Here is a 14,775-nt window from a genome sequence, read left to right as displayed (position 1 = left end):
GGGCTCAGAGTCATTAACCAAAGTGGTACTGAGAATTAAGAGGACACCCCTCCCGCTTCTTCTCCATGAACATTTTTCTTGTTTTAGAGTGGGCGGGGGAAGGGAGATGGATAAAGAAATTTCCAAACTGCCCAGATCGGGGGTCCTCGACTGGTGGTCTGAGATCTGGGTGTGGTGTAGGGGTGAGGTCTGTTTCCTGGCATCCGACAAGCCTGGGTTCTAATCTAAAGTCTGCAGCTGTGTAGTTTTGGGAAATTTAATCTCTGAGATTCCTTATTTCCTCTTCCATGAAATGAGAATACTGGTACTTATGAGGTTCTCATCAGCAATCCAGAAACTTTAAAGCATCCTTTTTGGAGTAGGCAATATTGTCACAGTAGCAATGTGAATACCTTTCGCAGGCTTAGTGTTTCAGGGAGCCAAAGCCCAATCATGCCTCTACCCCAACTCTACCCTCACCATCTTGAACAGTGGCTTGACAAACATATACTGAGCAGCTCGGATGAACCAGGCAAATCAATACATAATCTTCTCTGGGACAGCTTCCTCCAATATGAGATTCCTAGGGAGTTTGATGATTCTGAGACTTTTGGATTTCAAGGGTCATCGAAATTTCAAAACTAATTCAGGGCACTGATATTGAGTGGCCAACTTTGTCTTTTTTGCTATTGTTAAGAAGATAGATTTTAAACTTTAATTGTTTCTAAAAATAAAACTTTTTAACATCAAAAAGTAAGACATTATAAAAGACAATTCTTTTATCTTGAATAAATTTAACTCTTTGAAAAATACTGCATTGTCCTTCTGTTTTCACTTCAATATGAATAGATGAAAACCTCTTTGTGGACCTGTGGTGTTTGGTAACCATTCCCTCTTTAAACTCCAGAAGGTTAAGGGGGTAGGTATTGTTCAGAAGTTGCTTAAAGTTGCCAGAAAGTCCTGAGGTTTGGTGACCACACCTGAAGCCCTACCTCCACCCCCTGGCCAGTCACAGGGTTATAGTGGAGGAGCATGTAACAGGATACGACAGTGGAAAGGTTGGACGCTCACTATCCCATGCATCCCCAATCCAAATGTTTTATTTGCATGAAACAAAGCCTTCTCTGCGCCCTAGTTATGGCTGGGCTTTTAGAGGAGGCTGAAGTGGCTGGCACATGGGAGTAGAAATGCAATTACTTAATGCAATTGTGTTACTTAATGCATTTAGCAAATGTATGTGTTTTTAAAAGAACTAAAGGAGCCACATCCAAATTCAGGCAGATGTTATCACTCGTTGGCTGCAGGGATTACAGATGATTTTTATGTGCTTTGGAGTTTTCAGTATTTTCCACATTTCCTCCAAGAAGATACATTGTTTATATAATAAGAAAGGAGTTTATCTTTAAAAACTAAATACATCAAAATTTAAACTATTAGACTAGAGTTCCCTGAAGTTGTGCAGTATACTACCTGCATAGCCGTATGCAGTGTGCCTGCATGAAATATGTTTAGCACCACTGTATGTCCTTTTGTACCTTTTGAATTTTGTGCCTCATGCACATATTAAGTATTCAAAAAATAATAAATTTGAAAATGTTCAGAAGGCTAGAAGGGGAGACATTACTTTATACCTCTTTCTTATGCAACCCCATCCTACCTCTACGCCAACTTTGGGACGTGCGGGGCGGGGGTGCCCAGTGGCCTTGCAGGGGACGAGGAGCCCCGCCCCCCCACCTCATGGCCACCCAATTGATTATCAGCTGCTACCCAATTTGGTATGGTAGAAGATGGGATCATTCTCATCTGGCAGCGTGGCATTGCCCATCTTGATTGTTACAATTCAGGTTGCAAACCATGAATCAAAACAAAGACCATTTCAAAAACCCAGTGTTTACCAAAATGTGAGATTATATGAGAAATTTAGATTTTAAAAAAAGAAGAGCTTTGTGAAAATACACTTAGGGTGGACAGAACTCTGTGCTCTTCTAAGGTTTGTCTCAGGTCTTTGAGGGTAGATGAATATTCTTACTCATCAGTAAATATTTGAGATGAAAGCTTTTTTTTGCTCACCTCCTAATTATTATTTTTCCAAAGCATTTGCTTCTGGGAGAAGATTAATTAGTTGGCTATCCCTAAAGAATGGATTTGAGGAGATCAAAGGCTCTCAACATATAATGGAGGGAGAGGACTAAACTGTGGAAATTTTCTCTTTGGAGGAATGAAGATCGAAATTCACTTGGGGAATGTCACGGTGAACAAGGGTTGCTCTGTTTTTCTTTCTTTTCTTTCAGAAAATAAAAGCTCTTGCCAGGATACAAATATTTAACTTACACTGCATTTTATTAGCCTTTTCTTTGAAGGGCTACCACTTAAAATTTTTCTCTTTTTTCCCCATTGGATAAACACAGTGAAAATGTGTTTTATCTAAGACTATACACAGAGACCTATGAGATATTTTGCAGTGAAAAAATGAAGGTGAAGACTCAAGAATGGTTTCCTTAGCTGCACTTCAGACATTTCCTCATTTTATTTGTTTTCCTTATAGATTTAAACAATTTGACCAACAAATAGACATTGCTATATTGTGTAAGTTTATCTTATGTCTGTGCAAAACCATGTTGGCTTGGGAACGTGGCTTGCCAATGTCCTTGTCCCCACCTCACACTGCTTCTCCACAGTTTTTCTTTTCCTTTAAAAAAAATCATTGATATAGACTGAATGGTCGTGTCCCCCCAAATTCATATGTTGAAATCTAATCCCTGAAGGTAATGGTTTTAAGAGGTGGGTCCTTTTGGGAGGTGATTAGGTCATGAAGGCAGAGACCTCATGAATGGGATAAATGCCCTTATAGAAAAGACCCCAGAGAACTTCTGTGCCCCTTCTGCCACGTGAGGACACAGTGAGAAGACAGCTGTCTATGAGCCAGGAAGAGGGCCTCACCAGACACCGATTCTGTGGGCACCTTGATTTTGGACTTCCCAACCTCCAGGACTGTGAGAAATCAATGTTTGCTGTTTTTAAGCTATATGGTCTGTGGTCTGTGGTATTCTATTATAGCACACAAACAAACTAAGACAGTCATCACACATTTTATGTTTTAATTTGATAACTACAGGAGTCTCTCCATCTATAGTTTCACTTTCCACAGTTTCAGTTACCCGAGGTTAACAGAAATCCAAAAATATTAAATTTCCCTAACCATCGACATCATCATGGCTTGATGATCCAGGATCACCTGAAGCAGATGGTTTTCCTGATGTATTATCAGGTCAATAGTAGCCTTACAATGTCACAATGCCTATGCCATTCACCTCACTTCATCTCATCATGTCGGCATTTTATCATCTCACATCATCACAAGAAGAAGGATGGGTACAGTACAATAAAATATTTTGAGAGAGAGAGGGAGAGACCACATTCATATAACTTTTATTACAGTATATTATATCATTCTATTTTATTATTAGTTACTATTGTTAACCTCTTGCTGTACCTAATTTATAAATTAAACTTTATCATAGGTATGTATATATGGGAAAAAACATAGTATATATAAGGTTCAGTATATATATTCACACATGTATACATATATATATGTGTGTGTATGTGTGTGTGCATATATATATAGTTTTGAGCATTTACTAGAGGTCTTGGGATGTATCCCATGGATGGGGGAGACTACTGTGAATATATTTGGTATAAATTTTTTTTTAAATGTAGATTAACAAAGAAGAAATTTTAAATTATTCATAAGTCCCACACTCAAAGAAAACTGCTGTTAGCATTTCATTATTTAATCTATCCTTCCAGACTTTTTGTAGTCATAAAAAAACTATTTTGCACAAATTTAATTTTATAGTACACACTACTCCTTAATTTGTTTTTCCCTCCTCTTTGCCTTTCCACAACACCGTTCTACAAGATAGAGAAGAAAACAACTTTATTCTGACTGAGGTGGATTTTGAAATGGTTCTGATAACACATGCCAATTGCATTTCATCCAAAAATTGCTCTGCACTTGCTAGGTGTTTTCACATAAGCTGACCTTCAGAATGACCAATTTAGCCTGCTCTGTAAGTCACTGGAACCCTGGTGAGGAACTCCACTGTGGGGTTGCTCTGTTCTAACCCAACACAAACACGTGCTTAGAGGTGAACTGGACACTACAGATGGGCCTCCACCTGGGTCCCTGAGGCCATCTAACCGATATGAAGCAGACTCTCACCCTGGAAATGGCCCTAGTGTAGTTCATCATTTTGGGAAACAGTGCCTTTCATTTCTTCCCTTACTAGTGAATAAAGACACAGCTGGGATACTGGCCTCTTAAACTCAAAATCAAAAGGCTGGGGCTACCTCAACCTTTTCTTCCTCGGCCCTACCCTCCTGGGTCCCCCAAATAAGACCATTTTCAAGGACTTACTATTCATTGTTCAAGTCACTAGACCCTGCACCTAACCCTCAGCACTTGCCAATGGGGAGAAATTGGGTTCCTGAGGAACTGATATCTGCTCTAATTCCTTCAATTTCATGTTGTGGGGAAAGGCCACCGCAGAAATGTTTCCTTTTGTGAAGTATGCACAGCCTTCAACTGTGAAAACTTGCAAGGACTTTGAAGTTAAAGGGACCTTGGGCAAGCCCAGGAATGATCTGCGCAAAGAAGCAGGGTGCATTGGGAGGATGTACTCTAATTAAACCCAGATACAACACAAGGGTGAGTTAAGCCAAGATTAATATTAATATCGAGGAATTTTTGAAAAATTAATGAATTATACTTTACTTGTAGGGTTTCTCACCCTGGCCGATTATCAGAATCACCTGAGGTACTTTTTAAAACTCCACATTCTCAACCAGATTGCCAAGATTCTAATTCATTGAGTCTGAGAAAAGGCATTTTATGTTGTGGGGGAAAGTGTTTTTCCTCTACCCCTCTAGGTTCTTTCAGCTGGTCTAATCATTCATTAAATTGACATGAGACAGATTAAAAAGAGAAAATAACCAATTTAATTGCATACATATGTACAGGAACCCCGCATACAAGATAAAGTCAGAGACCCCTTATACATGGGAGGTTCAGAGACAGAAAGGGAAAATGAGGTGTATATGACATCATAAGCTAAGGAATGAGGTACTATGACTGAGGCTTCAGAGGGAAGGAAGGCCCTTTGCAGGTGTTCAATAATTAGATATTTGCCCTGCCCTATAGATAGGTCATAAAAGTTATCTCTGGTAATCATTCTTATTATGGGTAAAGCCCCATATTTATATTCTTTAGGGAGAGGTAAAAGTTTCTCTTGAGCCAGCTGTGTCTCAATTGCCTTCAGCTGAAAATAATTCTTAAAAGCACATCTTAAAAGGCCTGCTCTGAACATCTTCAATGTTTACTTGTTTCTTACTGTGACCTGTTTTAGTAAAATGCGTCATGCTTTTTCTTTCTTTTTCTTCTTCGTTTTTCTTAAGTTTTAAAAAATTGACCTGTTATCATATTTCTTTATTAAACTGACCATAGTTAAAAATTGAATTGATGTGTTCATTCAGACAACATCGGTTCAAATTGATTTATGTGTTTACAGCAGTGCTTCTCAAACCTGGCTGCACCTCAGAATCACCTGGGGAGCTTTTAAAAATCCTGATGCCCAGGCCCTAACCTCCATCAATTACATCAGAATCTCTAGGAATGGAGCTGAGCATCAGTTTCTTAAAGCTCCCCAGGAGATTCCAACGTCAGTCCAGGCTGAGAATCACTGGGTGAGACCCAGACTGAAGCACTGACCCTGGTGGAACTTCCAGTGAGGAAAGTAGTGCAGCCCTCACCTAACAAAGGTGGTGGTGCTGTCGGAAGGATGCTGGCACACCAGTCTGCCAGGTGTGCTAACAGCCAAGTTCTCTGGGTATTCTGAAGAATCCATAAACTGACACCCCAAGTCAGCCTACTCAAATAAGAATGCCCAGCCTCCTCTCTGCCAGGAAATCAGTGTACCCAAAATGAGCGAACAAGAAAAACTCACCATTCCCAGATTTAGGCAGTTTTTCTCCTTCTACCATCCTATCCCATCCCCACCTCTCCTCTCCTCTAGCAAGTGACTCTCTCACATGTGAGTAAATGATTTCCTTGTAAAATAAATGTCTCTTAGTTACTCTCTTAAACTGATTTCATTGGCATATATCATGACCTTAATGTGATTTATTAACAGTAAGCCACCCAAAATGGAGTGGTTCTAATTGCGAGATACTGGGCTGAGCACTTTAGAGTTATTATCTCATTTAATTCTCATAGCAAGCTGTTGAAGCAAGAACTCTTATCAATTATAATTCATTGTTGAAGAAGCTGAAGCTTAGAGAGGGGTGCAGCCTACACCCTCTATACTGTTCTAGGACTCTGGAGTCTGGGACTCTGCAAACCTCACTTCTGTTTTGCCTTGTCAGGCTCTGACAGTAGGGCAGAGAAGGTGCCTCTTCCTTTTGCTTCCTCTTCCTGTCAACATCTTTCCAGCAATGGTCTTTCGCTTCAAAGATTTGGGCTCTTGCTCCACAAGGTCCCTCCTCCCAGCTTCTAGATTCTGAGAACTCCAGCTTCTTCCCTTTGCCTACCGCCCCAGGGGTGGTAGCTGCTTCCTGTAGTTTTTCTCTGTGTTGACTTTCTGCTTTTGCAGGCCTGCAGCACTGATTTAACCAATTCTCTCTGGTAAAATAGCCTGTGGGTTTCTATTTTCCTAACTGATAAAGAAGTTAAATAATTTACTCAAGGACACATGGCCAGAAATGGCAGAACTGGGATTCAAAGCCAGTTGCATCTGACTCCAGCGTGATGGCTCTTACCCACCCCACTAAGGGCTGCTCTGTAGCTGGCTTAGAGCCTTGGAGAGAAGAGAGACTCATTTGACCATAGCTGTCTTCACGAACACCTGTTTCAAAAAAATAAAAAATAAAAAGTCTTTATACTCATGAAAAACAAAAAAACTTTTTACAAAAAATATGGCTACTGGAGTGTGGAATGGAAAAATTTATAGTACATTTCAAAAGTGCTTGAGAGTGATTACTTTTAGTGCTCATTAAAGTTCTGGATCCTTGAAATAAGAGTATTTTATATGGGCTAATGTAGTCATTCAAATGAAGTTAAATTTCAATATTTTAAGGGACTTTATGCTAATGCATGTATTTGTAGCATATTCCAGGTTGTAGTGAGTGCCTTCAGGGGAAAGAGCTTCGTGCAACATGTAATGAGTATCATACAGCTTATGTAGTCTACACCCAGTTTCCGTACTTTGGAGTAGAGGAAGCCTGGTGCAGAATGGTGTATTGGAGAGGAGCTCAAGCTTTTGTACCATCTGGATCTAGACCAGGAGCTCAGTTCTCAGCAAGTCCAGAGCCTGTTTCTTCATCTGTGAATATCGATTTCATAGTATTAAATGTGAAGCCTGTGAGTAAACAATGGCTAAAACAGAGAAGGCATTTGGTATATTGTAGTTATTCTGTTCTAAACACACACACACACACACACACGCACACACACACACACACGCACACGTGCGCACACACACACACACACACACCCCAGGATAACCAAATCTTATTAGAAAGTATGAGTAACATTGAATACCAGGTACATACAGGATGAGGAGATAAATTATTCTAGAGATGACAACTCTTTATAGAATTAATTAGAGATTTAATGCAATTCAAATAAAAATTTCAGAGTTTCTATAGTACTCAATAATATCATTTTTATGATTATAAAAATAGTACAGGAATATTTTACATCATTACCCAAGATGCAAATACATAAAATAGAAAGAAAAAGGTCCTCTCTAATCCCATCTGCCAGAGGTCTCCACTGTTGAGATTGGCATATACCTTCTAGACTTTTCTTGATATATATACAGGTACACCTGCAACCTCAGTGTTCTGTGGCTAGTATTATGAGAGGAAGAGTTTGTTTAGTCTATAACCATAAGCATTAAGTGCATATGCAGCATCCAGAACTATGTGTGCAGTCCTGGATCTGAGCAGGGGGGGAAACCCATAAATCTAGAAGAATCTGCACCTCCCCACCTCAGCTCCCCACACATGGCACAGTGGCAGCTTTCTACTCCCAGTGGGATATGCCTGGATACTGGGAGTAAAGTAATCGGTCACCAATGTGAGGCCACATTTTGACTTCCCTGTTCTACTGATAAAAGCCAGTGCTTACCAAGTCTATAGGTTCATTCGTACAGTCCCCAGGTAAGAAGTTTGGGGGGTAATATTTTCCTCTAAATGCATTGGGTGCCAGTGTCACATATGGTCCCAATAACCCTTGTATATGTCAGGGGCCCGGCAAAGAATAAAAGGCAAGGTGCAAAGGGTATTTAAACAGTGTTTAATGAAAGGACTATCTTCAAAGCTGTGGTCCAAGGTAAAGGGACAATAGGGGGTGGTTGGGCACCCCAGGCTTTCTTTTCTTTTCCTCTCACACTGGCTTCTACTCACACTCTTTCTCACTCCTCCTTCTCCTTCTGCCCTCTACTGCAGCCTCTAGCACAGAAATTGAATTTGTTGAGTTAAATATACACCTGATATAACTTCATTGCACCTCATAGCTACCCTACTGCTCTCCTTTTAACCTCTCTCTTCACTTCTTGGGTTCTGGGGAACCTCTGAATTGTAAGCTGTGTAGAACCAATTCCTGACCACTCCCTCTCAGAGAAGATGGTCAGTGGAAGTGTGAAGCTGCCTCTCTTAGCTTGCTGGATTCTACTGTGCCAGCATCCCTGACGAGGTTAGAAACATTGTGCAATGCTGCTCTTGGACTGCTAGACACTGTAATGAGCTAGCACTTGGGTACCAGGCATGGCTGGCTGAGGTGAGAGCTTGGAGCTGGAACCTAGTGATGTCCATGGATCTCAGACTCTTTTCTCCCCAGTCCCCTATACACCTGCATCTCCCCCAGCACCACTGGGGGTTTCCTCAGGAGGATCCATGGGCTGTCACCTGCCTATCCCACCCCTACCCATGCAGAAGGTTGGAGCAGCCTGGAAGTTAGGTCTGGATCTCCATGTTCTCTGATGTCTTAGTGCATGGCCAACACTTCACCTGTCTGATTACAACCTCTTCTGGATTGGCCTTTGATATGCAATCCCAGGTCCAAGGGCAGTCAGCCTGCCTTTTATCATCCTTCTTGTGAGCTACCTGCCTTGGAGGAGAGGATTCCACTGGAGATGAGGCAGCTGAGACACCTGTACAGATCTCCTGCCAACCCACAGTCTAGCCTACAACCAGTTTCAACTCCATTCCTCCTTTGTCTCCTGCCTTACTTGTTCAAATATCATTAAATAATTAGAAATAGTTCTACCCACTACTGGTCAAGAGCTTGGGATACTTATTTGCTCTTTATCTTCCTAAGCATGCCATTCAAAGCCAACCCCAGACACCATACTAAGTCAATGAACCCACAAGCCACTCAGCAGAATCTTGTGCATTTTTCAGAGTCCTCAGATGCATTCCACCTCTATAACTTTTCTTTAATTGAATCTAATTCTTGCCACCTCCCCGGTCCTATGCCAACTCTTCATCTTCCACAGAACCTTTTTATTTCTGGGAACATCTACTGTGGGCTTCATCACCTGCTCTGTCTCCCGCCTGCACAACTAGAAGTGGCTGCCACAGTAGCTTTTGTTTGTTTTGGTCCTACCAGTTCTGACACGATGCTCATAGATCTACTTACCTCTCTAAGAGCAACCAATCCAACTTTCCATGTAGCCTTTGCCTAGAGTCATCAATGGTAACATTTTATCTCATTCTGTTATATATATTTGACCCTTGAACAATGCTAGGCTTAGGTGTGTATAACTTCTGACTTCCCCCAAACTTAAGCTGTCCCTCCATATCTATGAGGGATTGGTTCCAGGACCCCTTGTGGACCAAAAATAGTACAGGTATCTATTGAAAAAATTCCACCTATAAGCAAACCCACACAAACCTGTGTTTTTATAAACTTTTTGATGAACCACTTAAGAGTCAGTTGCAGACATTATACCTCTTTACTTTGAAATACTTCATTGAGTATCTTAACAACGAAGATATTTTTTTGTACAACCCCAGCACAATTAACAAATTGAAGAAATTTAATACTGTTATAATTCTATTGTACAATATATAGAGGATATTGAAATTTTAACAATTGTCTCCATAGTGTCCTTTCTAGCATTCGTTTTCCTGATCCTGGTTCCAATTCAAGACCACCACTGCATTTAGATGCTCTGTCTTTCTGAGTCTTCTTTATTTTGGAGCAGATACTGGCCATCTTCCTTGACAACGGCATTTTGAAGAGCACAGGCAGTTGTTTTGTAGACTGTCCATCAATCTGCATTTCTCTGTTTATTTATGGTTCGATTCAGATGAGGGAATATTGGTAGGAATGTTACAGAAAGGTTACAGCTTCTCGGCATTTTCAATGGCAGGGGAAGCTTTGAAAAAATTAATTTATGTTTTTCTCCCTATATTTTCCCTTCCCCTCACTTCATTTGAGCAGGTAGAAGACTGCTTCCTTACCTTGGTGGAGATGTAGGGCAGAGCAGAAAGTGGTAGGTTACCTTAAGACACTCTTTCCAGGCTTTTATTTCCAAAAACAGAGGCCTATTAAGAAGAGTTGGAGGGATTTGAAGGAAGTGTGGAGCAAAAAGGAGAGGAGGAATTGCTTCTGACCCAAAGGAAATTAGAAAGAAAAGGGTCTTGGATTCCCCAAAAGAGACAGGACCAGTGTTCCGCTCCCTGGCAGAGCCCAAGGAGGTGGCAGAGCCTTAGAGGGGAGCTTTGCATGGGGCACAGGGAGGCCAGACCCTAGGCCTGGGCAAGGCTTCCTGAAGACTCTTGTGCTCCATGTAGGGCAAGGATCATCAGACCAGCAGACCTGAAAACATGATACAGACTAAGACAGTAGGTAACTGCTGACAATACCTAGAGAGATCTGCACCAGGAATGACTAAGAGCCTTTGCCCTACCCTGGGAAAGTAGCCTTGGCCTTAGGAATGACTGCCCAGCGGGGGGGCAGAGTTGGAGATAAAGTCCATTAGGTTTTTTTAAAGAAAAGCAAAGGAAATAAAATGTTTCTCCTATGCCTGAGCATGTGGCTGAGATTCAGCTCTGAGGAACACCCACCCTCTACCCAGCTCCTCTAACACGTGTGGGCTTAGCTCTCAGTTCTCAAGGACTTTCCTCTTGGAAACTGCACCCCGCCACACACACTTTCCCCTCTTCCCTGCTGCTCCTTTTTAGACTATTTATCTCCACTGCTCCTCCTCCTTTCCAAGGATCTTGCTACTCCTTGGGGTCAGTCTCTGAGTGGGTCATTGGTCATTCATCTCTGTCCATCTACTGCTGAATGGGGCCCAAGCTCTGGACTGCAGTAGAGGAAGGAAGGGGAAAGAAGCCCTCACCTTGGCAGGACTCAGAGGAGAGTACCTGTATTAGCTATCTATGCTGTGTAACAAATTACCCAGCACTCAGAAGCTTACAACATTTATTATCTCACAGTTTCTACGTGTCAGGAATCTGGGTGTAGCTTAGCTGGGTCCTCTGCAATCGAGATGTCAGCCAGGACTGCAGTTATCTCAAGACTAGACTGGGGAGGTAGCTGCTCCCCAGCGCACTCATAAGGCTATTGGCAAGATTCAGTTACTTGGTGGCCAATGGCTGCCTTTAGTTTCCTGCCACTTGGGCCTCTCTGTAGGGCAGCTCACAAATGGTAGCTGGTATCATCAGAGCCAGCAAGTGAGCAGAGCCAGAGAGAGAGAGCACTTAGCAAGATGGAAGTCACAGCCTTATGTAACCTATTCTTGGAAGTGGCATCCTACTACCTTTGTAGCACTCTATTTGTTAGAAGTAAGTCTAGCCTAGTGACAGAGAAACCCCAAGAAAGAAAAGAACTTCTATTTGGCTAACATCAAATTTATAGCCCAAACGAAATTTTAATTTTTAAAAGTCTCATCAAATCTGTCTTAACGCTAAGATATTATCGAATTAGAGTGTATTATCAAATCCATCTTAACCCCAACGTATGTTCTTAAGTGGTAACCTGAAATCAATTTTCTCATCAGTCTATGCTATGAGGCCAGCCCTAAGCTCTGCGGTGGAACGGCAAATGTATCTTTGGAAATCTGGCCTCATAGCCAGATTTAGCAGGTCCTTCTCTTTCACCTGCTGCCCCTGTGACCTCTCCATTCCTCCCTCCTTCTTCTGGATCTCTTCTCAGGGTACACCCAGAGGTTGCACTGGGGTTGTCCTGATATCTGTCCTGGCCCCTCGTAGGCCATCAGACCCTCACTCACTGGCCTGTGAACAGCAGAGGAAGCTTGCTTCAGGTGCTTACTCCTTGGTCTGACACTCCTTCTACCCTGCATTTCCTCACTTTTTTGCCCAATTTGGTTCTGCACCTGGGCCCTTTGTCCTACACACAGCATCCAGGTTTTGGACAGTTTACTGGCACCTGAATTAGTGCGGTCCAAGTGGGAAATCAGCACCCATTTTATATACTTTATGCAGAGAGATTTCATGAAGAGAGCTGGTTGCAAATGTGTTGTGGGGAATGTGTCAGCATGGGGGAAAAGGGAATAACCCAGACATCAGCCCTCACCACTGGCCTGCTAGAGGCTTTGCCACTGCTGTTGTTTGCGTAGCTGGCCGTGGAGCCCACCCTCCTGCAGCTGTTGCTACTGCCAGAGATCCTACCAAAGGCAAGAGACAGTGTAGCTGGTTTCTTTTGTTGCTTTTGGCTCCTGCCAGTATCTCTCAGAGGTGGACTCCCACCAAAAGCAGGTGGCAGGAGAGTCTGGGAAATGTAGTCTGGACACTGTCCCCATCACTGCTACCTCTAGCCCTGCCAGGCTGAGGACCCCATGGAAGGGTGGGACAGGAGCCAATGTCCCCACATAAATCTCCAGACATAAGACCTGCCATCTAGTCCTTGGCCCTGTAGGGTAGGAAAAATAATTTTCCTTCTACTTTCCTAAGTTCTTCCGGCTGGTCTAATAATCAAACTGACATGAGACCGTTAAATAGGAAAAAATAACCAAATGGGTTCTATAAGAATATGAGACCTCAGGACAAATTGGGCAGTTGAGGTTTATATGCCATCCTGAGCTAAAGAGAAATGTGGGGAGGGGGGTTGTGATTTGGGACTTTAAAGGGGAGAAAGGCAATTTAAGGTGAACATGGAAAAGCAAATGTTTGGTAAACAAATGTTTGCTGGGCCATCTTTAACAATAGGACACAGAGAAGACTTTGATCAAATGGCCTCGTTGGGTTCCTCCCTGTCTATCACACTAGCTCATGTTAAACTATAGTTATCTATGATGATAGCTCCCTTCCTGGAGTGGGTCCTCTATCTAAATTCTTTTAGGTAGTTAGGGGAAAGGTCAAAGTTTTTTCCTGAGAATTTACTTCTTAAAAATAACCACCTTAAAAGAATCAGTATCCCAAAAGGCATATTTTGGGATGGCAAACTCTGCTCCCCCTTAGCTCTTTCCCGTGGCTGCTACGAGAGCATCCTGTAGTCAGTCTCTCACCTGCAGAACATTAAAATGTGAACAGAAACCAAAGAAAAAAATAGAATGAGAGGCCACACCTGCACAGATGCAAGCAGACTCTGGGCTCATCCTGTGCTCTGCACATGTAAATGCTGGCTTTACTCTGAGACTTGTCACAGAGTAAGGGGTCTATAGCTAGGAAAACCTGTGCTTCATTTTTATTGCATTAGCAGCTATTCAGTTTGGCTTCCTTACATTTTCCAACTTTGACTCGTTCGATATTTCCTAGGAGATGTGGTAGAAATATTTGACTTCAGCATAACACAAAACAGGAAATTGCATTTCGCAGAGTTTTATTATCTCTGGTTCGCATTTGCTCTTGATGTACTTCTAAGTCAAATGTTGGCCTTTGAACAAGTGGCAAATTTAGTAGTGGTTCCGAGATATTTATTGAAAGTCTGCTACTGGCCTGACACTGAATAAAGAATTAAAAAAGGAAAGGAAAAGAAAGAAAAAAGTGGCCCAGTCCTTATCTTTAGCTTACAATTTTGTTAAAGTATGAGGCTTGTGCATATACAACTTCAGAAAACGAATGGCGTGTTAAAGTCTGTGGTAGACATTCTGAGGATTACAGTTGAGAAAAGAAATGTTTCTCTCGAAAGAAAGGATTATATTTTGAAGGCAAAGGAGGGGCGACATCAGTTCCTAGCATGGAGAACTGTGACAGCAAAGGCAAGAAATGAACAGACAGATGTTGGTAGGCAGGAAGACTGCTTAGCTGGTGGATAGAAAAATATGGGTACTATTATTGAGGATCTTGAACATGGATTAGAGAAAAATTGAACTTGATTCTATAGCAACAAAATGTAGCTATGAAAGCAATGACAATTATAAATCATGTTGTCATGATTCTGGCTTTATAGAACATATAAGCAGTTTAAAAGATGCACTATTTCAATAAACATGACTCAAGTAATAAATTTAGTTCTAAAAGCCTAATAATTATATTTTTTGTAAAATACACATTATCAGACAGAAAATTTTATTTTATTTAAGGTATCGAACAGAAAATATTTCATCATCTTACATCTCAATGTATTTTTTTCCTCCTAAAATATATAGTGTAAATATCCTCCATGATCCTAATCCGTCTGATTTCTGAGTTTCGAAAGTGAATTTAGATAGAGAGGGATACTATAATATTTGAATCTATTTGATTCCTGAATTTGTCAGTTCAGAAAGCAAAGGATTTGAGCCTGACTCAAAAAACGTATCCCAGTCTGTTCAGTCTGATTTT

Source organism: Pteropus vampyrus, unplaced genomic scaffold, assembly GCF_000151845.1.
Source record: "Pteropus vampyrus isolate Shadow unplaced genomic scaffold, Pvam_2.0 Scaffold85, whole genome shotgun sequence".
Taxonomy (NCBI): domain Eukaryota; kingdom Metazoa; phylum Chordata; class Mammalia; order Chiroptera; family Pteropodidae; genus Pteropus; species Pteropus vampyrus.
Note: the sequence above shows the minus strand (reverse complement) of the source record.